Genomic DNA, 15,129 nt, shown 5'->3' on the forward strand with positions numbered 1-15,129 from the left:
TTTTTAACAAGGGTTGATACGATCTTGGTTTTAAGTCTCATGAGTCTGAGGGTACCTGGATTTTCTGCCGGGGATCAAATGTCACAGGGAGTACAAAAGATTCTTTGGAGTGGTCCCTGACCTTAAAAAATTGACTATCCAGTTAAAGAGATGAGACGCTTTCACAAAGGAAGGAAATAAGAAAACAGGTAATAAAGCAAACATCAAAAAATCACATCTAAGACTGAAGCCAAAAAATCTGTATTGCAGGACAGAACCAACCTGAGTGGAAGTGTTATCAATCTCACCTGTTATCACTGTACTCAACAACATCCTTTTCCCCTCTAATACTAGCATAGGCTGCCAGATCAACCCAGTGACTTCAGGGCTTTGAAATTCTTATCAAAACTTCTTTGGCTGTTCCGGGGGCGGGGGCCTCCTGACACTTCCTGGAGCAGCCATGTATCAGAAGCTCCCAGGACTAAGACCCATCCCTGGCTACCAATAAGCACATATCCGTTGTTTTCACCAGCCTTCAGTGTGCACATATTAATGTCCCAGACTCCTTGCTAAGCCCTGGGAAAATATTCAGTAAAGACAGACCAGATCTACTTAATGCAACAAGCCTGAAGCTGGACCACAGCCATAGATGTTCTCCTTCCAGGAATTCACCTAGCATTTGACCTGAGATATCAAGTAACATCTAGGGTCTTAATGTGGAGAAGGAAATGGCAACCCACTCCAGTGTTCTTGCCTGGAGAATCCCAGGGACGGGGGAGCCTGGTGGGCTGCCGTCTATGGGGTCGCACAGAGTCGGACACGACTTAAGCGACTTAGCAGCAGCAGCAGCAGCAGGGTCTTAATGAGGATTCACTGTCTCTCTTTCCACAAACTTATACTTCACTAAGGTAACAGCTCATGGGTTTTCTTAAGCTCTTTTTCCTGACTGCCAACTCCAGCAAGGGCTTCCCTGGTGGTTCAGCAGTAAAGAATCCACCTGCCAATGCAGGAGACGCAGGTTCAGTCCCTGGGTCAGGAATATCCCCTGGAGAAGGAAATGGCAACCCAGTCTGATATTCTTGCCAGAAAAATCCTATGGATGGAGGAGCCTGGAAGGCTACAGCCCGTGGGGTCGCAAAAGAGTCAGATATGACTTGTCAATTAAACAAGAGCACCTCCAACAAACGGTTCTTCTGACCTCTCTACTGCATTTGAACACTTTTGCCTTAGATTTCCTCTCCATTATGTTCCATGATTCCACTTTTTACTATGTTTCCTCCTTCCTCTGTGCCACTCTCCTTTGCTGGCTCAGCTCTCTTTGGATCTTAAATGGTAGGCTTTTCAGAACTATCCCTGAATCTCTTCCTGTGTATGAGCTGTGTCATGCTCTCACTCACAGTTCCACAATGTCAACTATTATCTATATCTTCAGGAGTCGTAAATCTTAACTTCTAGGTCCTGAGCAGCAGGCCTGCACACTAATTTTGATTACTTCACCAGCCTGTCAATCTTGACAGATCTAAAACCTTATCCACAAATCTGCTTTTCCTCCTGTCTTTTTCTCAGATCAGCCAAGTCAGAAATTTAAGTCATTCAGGACTCCTTCTACTTCATCCCACTAATCTAATTGCTCACCAGACTTCATCAGTTTCACTTCCTAAATAATTTTGAATCTGCACTCTATCTTCTATCCTCCTATACCCAAGCCTCTATTGTATCTCTTCTCATCAGTAGCCTCTTAACTCAAGTTCTGGCTTCTACTCTTCCCCTACCATTCCAGACTTCTCTTGCTATAACACAAATCTGAATTTCATCCTTAACATTCTCATTGGGCTCCATAAATGTGAGTCCCTTTGGTGTGGCATCCAAGGCTCTCTCCCCATAATTTGTCCACTAACCTTGCAATTTTCCACCCCCTTCCACACAAATGCACCTCGTATTTGTTTTAACAACCCAAGCCTGCCATCTCTCATTCTGCTATCCCTGGGTAGCAGGCTAACACTGACTGAGGGCTTTCCATATTCAAGGCACTGTGTTAAACCCATACACAGCCTAAGTCACATAATCCTCACTTCAACCCTATGCATGCATGCATGCTAAGTCACTTCAATCATGTCCGACTCTGTGCAACCCCATGGACAGTAGCCCACCAGGCTCCTCTGTCCACAGGATTCTCTAGGCAAAAATACTGGAGTGGGTTGCCATTTCCTTCAACCCTATAAACTGTGCCCAAAGATTATACCCACTCACAGAGAGGTTGAGTAACATGCCAAATGTTCTTCAGCCAATAAGTAGTAAAGCTGAGATTTAAACCCAGACAGGTGGCACTGGTGGTTAAAGAACCTGCCTACTAATATGGGAGACATAGGAGATATGGGTTCAATCCCTGGATTGGGAAGATCCCCTGGAGGAGGGCATGGCAACCCAATCCAATATTCTTGTCTGGAGAATCTCATGGACAGAGGAGCCTGGCAGCTGCAGTTCATAGGGTTGCATATAGTCAGACAAAACTGAAGCGACTTAGCATGTGTGCAGTCTGGCAACAGACTCTATTCTCTTAACTATTTCACTGCTATTTCCTACCTAAAACCTCCATGCTCAACTCAGAGACCATCTTCTCTGTGATAAGCTCCTGACCTCATTCCTTGCATTCCACCAGGTAGGTATGTTTCTCCTTCTGTACTTCTGTGACAGTTTATATACACTTCTATTATGCTTATGACATCATATATGATAATGTTTGCCTCCATGACCTCCCCTGCCAGACTGTGCACTGCTCTAGGCTAGAGACCCAGCAGCATAGATCTCTGAGTTTTCAGTGTGAAAACGAGTGCCTTGAATATAGAATATATATATATACACACATACACACATATATACATACTCCATGGTAACACTGGATAAATTAAAAGAAGGATGATACCTGACTGATGTTTTGATCTGCCTTAAGACTGTGCCTATATTGTTTGTTATTGTAATGGGATGTCTTTACTCCTTGGCAGATGTATGTTATACCATATGGTCAGATGGTAAATGTAGTAGCAACTGTACCCATTACTGCACTTCCAAGTTACAGTACTGAATGTGAAACGGAGAATTATTACTCAGTCATTGTGGTTGAGTGAGAGAAACATACTTGTTAAAATTGTCCTGATTATTTTTAAATGGAAAATTCCTAAAGATAAAGCATAAATTACATGATTTAATTAACTAAAGAATGTTAATTAACATGTTCATATCACTCTTTTGTCATGAGGTTTCAAGTATTTAAGCTAAGAAGTTGATGTTTTTTAAGTACAGCATTTGTAAAGATTATTTTGTGCAGTGACAATCTCAATATAGCAGGAAATAAGGTGGAATTCACTATCATCCTGCCTCTCCCCCACTAGAAATCTGTATTTACACATAGATATAAAAAAAGATGTTGATATACAGATACACATATATTTATGTCACACACCTCTGTGTATGTATAGTGAGTGCATACACACATATAGTCACTGTATACCTATAGCTATATAGACAAAGTAATATTCAGTATTTGTATATAATACAATTTTCAAGGTAAAACATGCAACTATTTTAAAATAATTGTTGCCTTTAAGTTTAAAATTCATGTTAAGACATTATATTTTCTGGTAAAATTGTTGCAAGTCTGTTTAAAGAAACATGTAAAACCAAGGATTTCATACTTTCAAAATCTATCTTTCAGCAAAAAGAAAGAGCATAAGTAATCTGAAAAGACAGATTGCTAACATTTCTGGTAGTTCATCTAGCTAAAATTAAGCTTGCAGGGTAACTATGTAGACACAGTTACAGTTCAAAGGCACTAGTCTGGGACGCACAGCCAGCACCCTCCCACACTTAAGTGGACTCAGTTTTGCCCAACATTTACATAAATGTGCTTATTGAATTCAAGCTTGCCTATTTATAAATATGTTAAGAGTAAATGAGACTGACCAAGGCAATCTATTTTAGTCTAAGTAAAACATAACATTTAGATTTTATCAGTCCAGAATTATAATTTTTTAAAGGGTAAAGCAGATAGGACTAGGCCTCGGGGCAGGGCTGTCTAGTGTGAGAACCATGGTCCCAAATTCACACCAAACTCACCAGAGTAGGGGAAGAGCTGAAAGGTTTGGGGTTCTCTTGTCACTGACAAATGTTACCAGGGATGTCAAAGAAATGACTGCCTGAGCCTCTCCCCCACATTCTGAACCATTTGAAGAGGAATCCTTAATTAGGACAAGGGAATAAACCTAAAGGAGTGTCCCTAGGAAACTGGGTACCATTGTCCTCCTCACAGAAGAGAACTAACAAAAGCAGTATTCCAGTGGGTCACCCTCTAAATAGGAAAATGGGAATATTCACCAGAGCCAGTCTGTCACCTCAAGGAACATGTGGATCTGTTGATTTTAGCTGCTCCACACTCATGGTAGAGGAATGGACTTGCAGTAACAGCTGAGACTGGAGGGCCAGCAATGGGAAAGCGTCTGAGACCATCACTGATGAGGTCACAATGCCCTACTGTCCCAAGATGTCCGTCCTGGACCTCCCTGCCTGGCTCAGCTTGGTCCCTCCTTCATGAGACTATGGCTCAGACCAGGTGTCTGTCTGGAACAACTCTGATCAGTTGCAAAGAGTAAATTCGTTGAGATCTTAATGACTGAAACAGTTCTGCAGGTAGTAGGCTAGATGATCCCCTAGAATCCCAGGCATTTATTCCTGGGTACTTTTGGTATCCTCACCAAGGCATTCTCTGCTGATAATGACAGAGGAAAAGCTGGTATTGAAAAGCAAAAACCTTGCTTTTCTGTCTTTATTCAGTGAATAGTGCATGTCATGCAAATTTCTTTGGGACTTGTTATTCTCAAAATGAAAAGACTGGGTTGAATTATGAGATTCTATCAACCCCTAAGTTTGTTTGCTTCCTTTCTGGTGGTCTATTGTGAACTGTCCTGAAAGGTCAGGAAAGTAGAGCTTGTCTCATTCATTCACTCATGCATGCATTGTGACATGTATGAAGCACTTATGCGAGCACTGCAGTGTCTGACAAATATAATGCAAGCCACAAATGTGAGATACATATGACATTTAAGTTTTCCTAGTATTGAAAAACTTTTAAAGTGAAAAGAAACAGATTTTTAGCTGTTTCATTTTTCAATATTTAACCCAAGATATCTAAGGTATCAGCATTTCAACATGTACTCCAAATATTGAAATATTTTACTTTTTTCCATGGTAAGTCTTTAACATCTGATGTGTATGTTACACTTAAAGTCATCTTAGTTTGGACCAGTCACATTTGAAGTGCTCTGGTCCAAAGCTGAATGGCTTTGGACATATGCTGAATGGCTACTGTATCAGTCAGCACTGGCCTAGACAGTGGCTGGCCTGGAGAAGACGCCCAACAAATAGGAGTAATCAGTGACCTTACTTCCAGGAAATAGATGAAAACCAAAGTAAACCTGGAATATCAATATATAATCAACAATAGTACAAAAATGGGTTCCCTCATGGCTCAGCATTAAAGAATATGCCTACAATGCAGGAGATGAGACTCAGATTCAAGCCCTGGGTAGGAAGATCCCTTGGAGGAAGGCATGGCAACCCACACCAGTATTCTTGCCTGAAAGATCCCATGGAGAGAGGAGCCTACAAGGCTACAGTCCATAGGGTCACAAGGAGTCAGACACAATTGAGTGACTGAGCACACATGAGCACAACAATATGTAGCATTTGGGAAGCTAACATAATTCAATTGGAGGGGGAAAAAAAATGGCAAGAGAAAACAAGAGAAGCCACAGCAATGGAAAGCCCATGGACCCCAACTAGTGTGTAGTCCCTGCTTTCTGCAACTAGACAAAGCCCATGTGCAGCAGTGAAGACCCAGTGCAGCCATAAATTAATAAATATTTTAGAAAAACATTGGCAAGGTGGGTGATAAGAATTCTTCCTTTGTTTTTTTTGTTTGTTTGTTTGTTTTTATTTCATGCCATAGGCATGTGGGATCTTAGTTCCCCACCCAGGGATCAAACCCACACTCCCTGAATCGGAAGCTCAGAATCTTAACCACTGGTTGGCCAAGAAGTTCCAAGACTTATTCTTTAAATACGCACCTATATCTGGGATAAATGTTTTTCAGTGTGCATAGCAAAATAGGAAAATCACCTCTACACATTTATAAATGTCTACCAAGCAACAATAATATGCCTGATCCTTAAACATGTCATCCTATTAAATGTAATTTCTGTATTTTTCAATCAAAAGAAGACATATTAAATACTGAAATGCCTTTCACAAGCACTTTAGAATTTTGAGGTGTTTTTCTCAGGGCTACACAGTAAGTAAATGCCATTTTCTCTGCTCCCTTCAAGATATGTCATTCTTTTCAAAGAAATTATTTGGGATGGGTGATGAGAGAAGAGTTTGGTGAAAGAGAAAGTTTCTGTGCAAATGTTGTAAAACTTTTAAAAAGTTAATATCAAGGTCAGGTTAGCCCTATAGCACTGTGAAAAAGAAAAAAAAAACAAAAACTTAATATTATGAAATTATCGTTTTGAAAATAAATATACAGAAAGAGGACGTCAATGAAGGAATCTAAAGATGAAACCCAAATAGGTTAATCTGTTGGGGGAAACCTGGAAACACCCTTTAGGACATTTGGGACAGGAGATGACAGGGCAAAGTTCTTTAGAAATGAAATGTGACCTGGCCACCCTTAATTGACCACAAGCCAAAGACAGGAAAATGTGGCTGCAGATCAACTGAGTAATGAATTTTAGAGAATTTGAAGAGGTCCCCTGATTTGGTTGATAGTCTGATGGGGAAGAAGGGTGCAAGGATGAGGGTTGAGTGGAGGGGAAGCAAGCACGGAGGTCCAGGGTCCGGCCTGACTGGTGAGCTCTCAGAAGGCGTTGGCTGGTGACAGCACACTTGGCAGATCAGGTCTGGCTGGAAAGAATCACCAGGGAGGGGTTAGGAGACAGGAAGGGATTATTTTCATTCCTGATCGATAGGATACAGCCATACAGAGTAACAGCAAGCTGTGAAATGTGAAAGAGAACACCTAGCTTGGACTGGGTGCATGTGACAGGGCCACATACCTTGGGTGAAGTGGATGGCCCAGAGCCCAGGTTCTCAGTCCTCTACCCTCTGAGTCAGGTGTTTCATTTGTTTGGTTGATCTTGTGGCTGAGAAGTGCCAAAGATTTGATTCCAGTCTTTGAGATGGATGATTTCTCAAAAGAAATCATGAATAATAGTTATGAAGTGACCTGCAATTGGAATATTTTATTTATATGAAGTTCTGATCCATTTTTTTTCCTCTTTACATTTGTATTTCTTTTTTTTAAGTATTTATTTTTATGTATTTACTTGGCTGTACTGGATCTTAGTTGGGGCACATGTGATCTTTGATCTTCATTGCAGCGTGCAGGATCTTTAAGTTGTGGCATGCAGACTCTCAGCTGTGCATGTGGGATCTAGTTCCCTGACCAGGGATCAAATCTGGGTCCCCTACTCAGGAAGCATGGAGTCTTAGCCACTGGACCATTAAGAGAGTCCCTGTAGTTCTCTCTATTTAACATACAAATTGAGGAGTGGCATCAGCTTTGAAATATTTGAAATAGACCTATGGGATGACATGAAAAAGTCACAGACTAAGACAATGGTGTTCTAGTCTGTCTGCATATGACTGAGCAAATCATACCTGTCTCCTTTGGCCCTCAGTTCCTCTGACTGGCAAGTTTGGATTAGATCAATTCTTGCTTTCCTCTCAACTTCAAATCTGAGCTTTGTTCAAAATTTCAGGATATGTAATTGTTCTCAGCATTCATTGAACACCTACATGTCAGCCACAGTATGAAGTACTATAAAGAAAGAACTAAACAGTTCCAGCATCATTGCCCATCCACCCCAGGAACCTAGGATCAGGCAATGTGGAAACTATGAGACTTGAAGAAAGAGTCTTTGGGCAGGTTTACAAGCACTGCATCCAGGTAACCCAACAGGATTATGGGTAAAGGGAGGCTGTGTGAAGCAGAGAGTGTGGGCTTTGAGTTACCTGGATTTGTGCTTGAACCAGACTCTATCACTTATTATGAAGGCAATGTCAGCATTTTCCTTAATACAAGACCCAATTCCCTCATCTCTAAAATATCTACCTCAGAGTATTGTGTGAAAAATCAGTGAGAAAAAGACCACAAATAACAAATGTTGGTGAGGATGTGGAGAAAGGGACACTTCTACGCTGTTGATGGGACTATAAATTGGGGCAACCACTAAGGAAAACCGTATGGAGGTTCCTCAGAAACAGAAAACAGAACTGCCACAGGATCCAGCAATTACACTGCTGGGTACATATCCAAAGAGGACAAAAATACTAATTCCAAAAGATACATGCACCCCAGTTTTCACAGCAGCATTATCTACAATAGCCAATATATGGAAGCAACCTAAGTGCATCAACAGATGAATGGATAAAGAAGATGTGAGAGTACACACATATACATACACTGGAATACCACTCAGCTATAAAAAGAGAAGTTCTGCCATTTGCAACAACATGGAGGGACATCTGGAAGGTATTATGCTTAGTGAAGTAAGCCAGACAGAGAAAGACAAATACTATATCACTTACATGTGGAATCTAGAAAATAAAACAGATGAATGTGCATCTAACAAAAAAAGAAACAGACTTACAGAAATTGAGAACAAACTAATGGTTACCAGTGGGGAAAGGGAAGTGGGGAGGGGCAAGATAGGAGTAGGGGATTAAGAAGTACAAACTACTATGTATAATATAAATAAGATACAAGGATATATTATTTATACATATTAAATATATTAATTATATATTATATGCATACATATAATATTGTATGTATTATATATATATTAGCGAAGGAATATAGTCAATATTTTATAATAAATTTAAATGGAGTATAATCTATAAATAACTTTGATTCACCATGTTGTCCACCTGAAACTAATATAATATTATAAATCAACTATACCTGGCAGGGATAGGAAGGGCTTCCATATAAGCCACTTGTTTCACCACCTGCCTGCCTGGTGGGCACATGTCTACTTGTCAGCCTCGGGATGCCTCTGATCTCTGGCAACAGCCAGGGATTGGTCTTACAGCAAGAAAACACAGAAAAGAAAGAATGGGAGCAAGTATACAAATAAAAGGGCTTCTCAGGCGGTGCCAGTGGTAAAGAACCCACTTGCTAGTGCACAAGACATAAGAGATGTAGGTTCGAACCCTGGTCTGGGAACATCCCCTGGAGAAAGACATGGCAGCCCACTCCAGTATTCTTACCTGGAGACTCTCATGGACAGAGGAGCCTGGTAAGCTACCGTCCATAGGTTTGCAGAGTTGGACACAGCTGAAGCAATTCAGCACGTACACATGCAAGTAGAAAATTATTTACTAATTCCCACAATGTTATGTGTAATAATGCTTAGCAATGAGGAGAAAAATCATCTGAAAGAATCATACATTATTTGGTTTTTGCTACCAATTTACTTTTATAGGAGTCTTGAATGATATAGTTCTAGAATTAGAGCTATTACCCCAACTAATGTTGGGAAAGATAGCAATACAGATCACAACACAGACCATTTTCAACATGTAAAAAAGTCTAACAGAAATGGTTTAGCTAAAGAAAAGCTTTCTACTGCTAAAATAATTGAAATTCTTTCATTTTAGCTGGAACTGTTTTAGTTCAAAGTAGTAATACATGTTACTCCAAGCTCATTATGAACTGCCTATGTTCTTTCATTGCTTAAAAAAAAAGTGGAGAAATTACTTTATGACTTCTTTAAAAATGCATGTTGATAGGGGAAAAAATGGTTTAATACCAAAAGTCTTTGTTGATAGAAATAATTCAATTCAGTTCAGTTCAGTCGCTCAGTCGTGTCTGAGTCTTTGTGACCCCATGAACCGCAGCACGCCAGGCCTCCCTGTCTATCACCAACTCCCAGAATTCACTCAGACTCACATCCATCGAGTCAGTGATGCCATCCAGCCATCTCATCCTCTGTCGTCCCCTTCTCCTCCTGCCCTCAATCCCTCCCAGCATCAGAGTCTTTTCCAATGAGTCAACTCTTCACATGAGGTGGCCAAAGTACTGGAGTTTCAGCTTCAGCATCATTCCCTCCAAAGAAATCCCAGGGCTGATCTCCTTCAGAATGGACTGGTTGGATCTCCTTGCAGTCCAAGGGACTCTCAAGAGTCTTCTCCAACACCACAGTTCAAAAGCATCAATTCTTCGGCGCTCAGCCTTGTTCACAGTCCAACTCTCACATCCATACATGACCACAGGAAAAACCATAGCCTGGACTAGATGAACCTTTGTTGGCAAAGTAATGTCTCTGCTTTTGAATATGCTATCTAGGTTGGTCATAACTTTCCTTCCAAGGAGTAAGCGTCTTTTAATTTCATGGCTGCAGTCACAATCTGCAGTGATTTTGGAGCCCAAAAAAATAAAGTCTGCCACTGTTTCCACTGTTTCCCCATCTATTTGCCATGATAAGGAGACTGTAAAAGGGTAGGGTCCCTGGTCAGGGAACTAAGATCTCATATGCTGCCTGGTACAACTGAAAAAAAGAGTTCATTGTATATTTGTGGGGAGTTCTCTGGTGGCCTATTGGTTAGAATTCTGGGCTTTCACTGCCTTGACCTGGGTTTGGGGAAGCTAAGATCCTGCAAGCTGCACTTTGTGGCCAAAAAGTTGAACAAAAAAAAATTAAATTAAAAAATGAAAGAGTAAAGAACTTGGGAACCATTAAACTAGATAGCAATAGATATTAGAATAGATATTAGAAATTGACCTTTCAAAATGTTAAAAATATACTTCCTTCTCATTGATGGGATCTTCATGTATAATATGAATCTAAAATCAAATAATAGTGGCATCTGATTTTCTGTTTAGTAACAGTGACTTAAATGATCACATTCATATAATTCAATGAATTAAGGGGAACAACTTCAACAAAGAGGAAATACAAGAAAAGAAACAGTTTCTGAGAGTGTACCAAGTTTATACTCAAATTTCAATTCCAGTTCAAAACAATTCAAAAGAAAAGCAAATCACTTTCACCTTGCTTGTAAAACTGCAGAAAATTAAGATTTTTATTTTGTAATTTTCCATTTGTTTTACAGGAAGCTTTTTGATTTAGATTTTTGTTGTTGTTTAGTTTAGTTTTTGTTGTTTGTTTAGTTGTATACTCTATTGATTAAATCAATCCCAATGTCAAGGAAGACAAGAATTGAGATGGTGGCAGATGTTACTGCTTCTAACAGATACTGTATATAAAAGAAAAGTCAACCAGTTTCCACGTTGTGGTTTCAATTAGAGCTCAGAATGAACAAACTCACCCAAGAGAATTTAGGATTCCACTGGCCTTGAGGAAACCCATAAGATGAATCATTTCTGGTTTATTCCAAAATAAATATAGATTTTAAACTTCAGGCAGGAGTCAGGTTTCTCACTAACCAAACTACCTTTTCAACATCTCCCTCCCAGGTAGCTGCCTCTAAGTAATGCAGGGCAGATACTGAGACCTGATCACAGGCGTCTGGTCGAGGCCCAGGGGGAAAATGCAGGCAGGCTGGCCTGGGGTATGAAGGTGGAGAGGGTGTCAAATGGTATGTTGGGTTATTGAGGTTCCAGTCACATATATATCAAAACATATATTAAAAATAGTGTTTTGATATCCCATTCAAAGAAAGACTAAATAAGGTATAATTTTTTACTGTAAAAGTTTTCAAATATATACAAAGTACACCAAATGGTATCATTAATTCTCATGCACGCATCACCCAAATTCTACAATTATCATCTCAAGTCCAGCCTTGCATCACCCAACCCTACTTATACCATGGCCTGCATCATTTTGATGCAAATCTCAGATATTATTATTTCATTTGTATTTTAGTATCTCTAAAAGAAGCGGTCTTTGGGGGGGGGAAACACAATACCAGTAACTCATCTAAAAAAGCAACAATAATTCCTTAATATCATCAAGTAAATGTGTTGTCTTTACATTTCCCTGGAGTGTCTACACAATTTTTTAAGAACATAAACTTTACTTAGAAAGTTAATTAACTCAGGTTTATGTTCTTGATTTCCTAATAATTTACAGACTCCTTGAGCAGAGGGACTGTGTTTTGTTTATGCCTGCTTCTGAGTGCTTTGCCAATACTTACGCCCAGATTTCACAGTAAAGATAATTAATTAAACGTGTAATGAGAGCTTTTTATGACTTTCCATGTAACTATATTCAAATCAGAAAAAAGTCATCACAACACCTGTCCAGATTTTTGGTACGGGAAATTGAGACAATATAGATCCTCAATCTCTTGAATTAAATTGAAATGAAAATGTTATATATGACATGAGCAAATGCAAATCTGAAACACCTGGCTACTAAAATTCTCTCTTGATAGTTATCACAGTTTCTGACAACCTGAGAAATTAATTCTCTAGAGAGAATCTGTCAGTTTTGGCATGCTATTCATGGTCACCAAATAAAAGTAAGAGAACATTCTTGATAGGAGAAAGATCCTATGAATTTTAATACAAAAATGGAAGGTTTGTCTTGGATTAACTCAAGATAAAGAGTTTTGAAAACCTATGCACAAGGGATTTTCCCTTTTGTACCATCTCTCCACCTGTTTCCTTTTCACTTCCACACTAGTTCTAGTTCTTTTTTAGTGTGGACAAATATATGAATTTATAGGAAAAAATAAGTGAGAGATGTATATCCTTAAGCATATGATCCTAATAGGAAAAAAGAAAGTTTTGTACATCAAAGTAAGTTCTACTTCATTTTATAATAGCAAAAATTTTAAATAAGCTAAATGTCTAAGATGAGGAAAATGGTTATATAAATTATATCCTATTTGATTACCAGGATAACTAAGGAATAATTAACAAGTTTTTAAAGTTAGAGTTATGAAGACCATGTAACAACATGGAAGATGCTTATGATGTGTAAGTAAAAACAATCAGTGTTGAAATTTTATGAACATAATGATTTTGATTATGTAAACAGTGTACCTGTAAATAGAAGGCTGAAAGGAAATACAGTAAAATAATAATAGTGACTATGCTAGTGTGGGGGAATTATGCATGATTTTAAAAATATATTCCTGGCCTTTAGAATATGCTAAATAAATAATTTTCTTTTATTTATTTTAAAACTAAAAAGAGTATTAAATTTAAATACATTTTCTTCTTATTTCTTTATTTGGCTGCACCAGGTTTTAGATCCAGCATCCAGGGTTTTTAATTGCAGCATGTGATATCTAGTTTCCTGACGAGGCTCAAACCCTCTGTATTGGGAGAACAGAGTCTTAGCCACTGAACCACCAGGGAAGTCCCTGTTTTCTTCTTTTTAAAGTATGTATCCAGCTTGCTGCTGCTAAGTCGCTTAAGTCGTGTCCGACTCTGTGCAACCCCATAGACAGCAGCCCACCAGGCTCCCCCATCCCTGGGATTCTCCAGGCAAGAACACTGGAGTGGGTTGCCATTTCCTTCTCCAATGCATGAAGTGAAAAGTGAAAGTGAAGTTGCTCAGTCATGTCCTACTCTTAGCGACCCCATAGACGGCAGCCTACCAGGCTCCTCTGCCCATGGGATTTTCCAGGCAAGAGTACTTATAAATACATAAAACAATATTTATATTTTTATATTTTTATTTATATATAAAATATAATAAAAGAATCAGGTTAACTTTTAAACATGGTGAAATAAAATATAATTTCTTTTTTAAGTTTTACTTCTTTTACTTAAGTATTAAATACTATAAAGTATTTAATAACATAATACCTAGCAGGGATCCTTACACATTAGGTGTTTGACGTATATATTGGCTGAATAGATTCGAAAATGAATTCATTTGTGCATTCATTCAACAAATATTTGTTGATGACCTGCTTCACCCAATGAATATTTTTGCTGACTTAGAAAAGGTTCAAATGATTTTTTAAATTATGAAATATGCATAAGAATCCAAAAACATAAGTGCACTGCTTAACAAACTGTTGTGAAATGAACCCCCAAGCCAGGTTAAGAACCAACATTACCAGCACCCTAGAACACCCACACCTGCATCCCTGAGCCCAACCCCTTCCTGCAGCCAGTGGCCACCAGGACAGAGGCAGATGTGTAAGGACACTTGGGAAACTGCAGGGCCTCCGCTTCCAATGCCCTGGGCATTTGGTTTTTTGGTAAAGTTTGCAAAAGTAAACATTTTCCCACCTTTGGTTAAGACCTCTGTGTACTTTCATAGCTAATTTTGTATTCCTCGTTTCACCTTTTTTTCCTTAGAGTCCCCACAAATTGTATAAGCTTCAGTTCAGTTCAGTCTCTCAGTTGTATCCAACTCTTTGCGACCCCATGAATCGCAGCACGCCAGGCCTCCGTGTGCATCACCATCTCCTGGAGTTCACTCAAACTCACGTCCATCGAGTCGGTGATGCCATCCAGCCATCTCATCCTCTGTCGTCCCCTTTTCCCCCTGCCCCCAATCCCTCCCAGCATCAGAGTCTTTTCCAATGAGTCAACTCTTCACATGAGGTAGCCAAAATACTGGAGTTTCAGCTTTGGCATCATTCCTTCCAAAGAATACCCAGGGCTGATCTCCTTTGGTTGGATCTCCTTGCTGTCCAAGGGTCTTCTCCAACACCACAGTTCAAAAGCATCAATTCTTTGGCACTCAGCTTTCTTCACAGTCCAACTCTCGCATCTATACATGACCACTGGAAAAACCATAGCCTTGACTAAACGGACCTTTGTTGGCAAAGTAATATAAGCTTCAGGACCCACAAAATCTGAATCTGCCCGTAGACCACTATCCTGACTATTAGGTATTGTTAGCTTCCAGACAGGTTACACAGTGTAAAACTGTGCCGTTTCCCCATTTAGAATGTGCCGGATAGTTCTGTGAGCACTACCCCTTGGCTACTCCGAGAGTTACTTAGAGAAGAGAATTGACTGGCCTTTCACAGGAGCATGGCACGCGGTGTGGGTTGGCGTTTCACAGCTGTGGCCCCCTCAGAGCTGGGAATAGATCTCACTTGGCTCTCTCTTCTTTCTGAGACATACTCAATACATCTCAGTGATGCACAGGGAGGACA

Source organism: Bison bison, unplaced genomic scaffold, assembly GCF_000754665.1.
Source record: "Bison bison bison isolate TAMUID 2011002044 unplaced genomic scaffold, Bison_UMD1.0 scf7180017864367, whole genome shotgun sequence".
Taxonomy (NCBI): domain Eukaryota; kingdom Metazoa; phylum Chordata; class Mammalia; order Artiodactyla; family Bovidae; genus Bison; species Bison bison.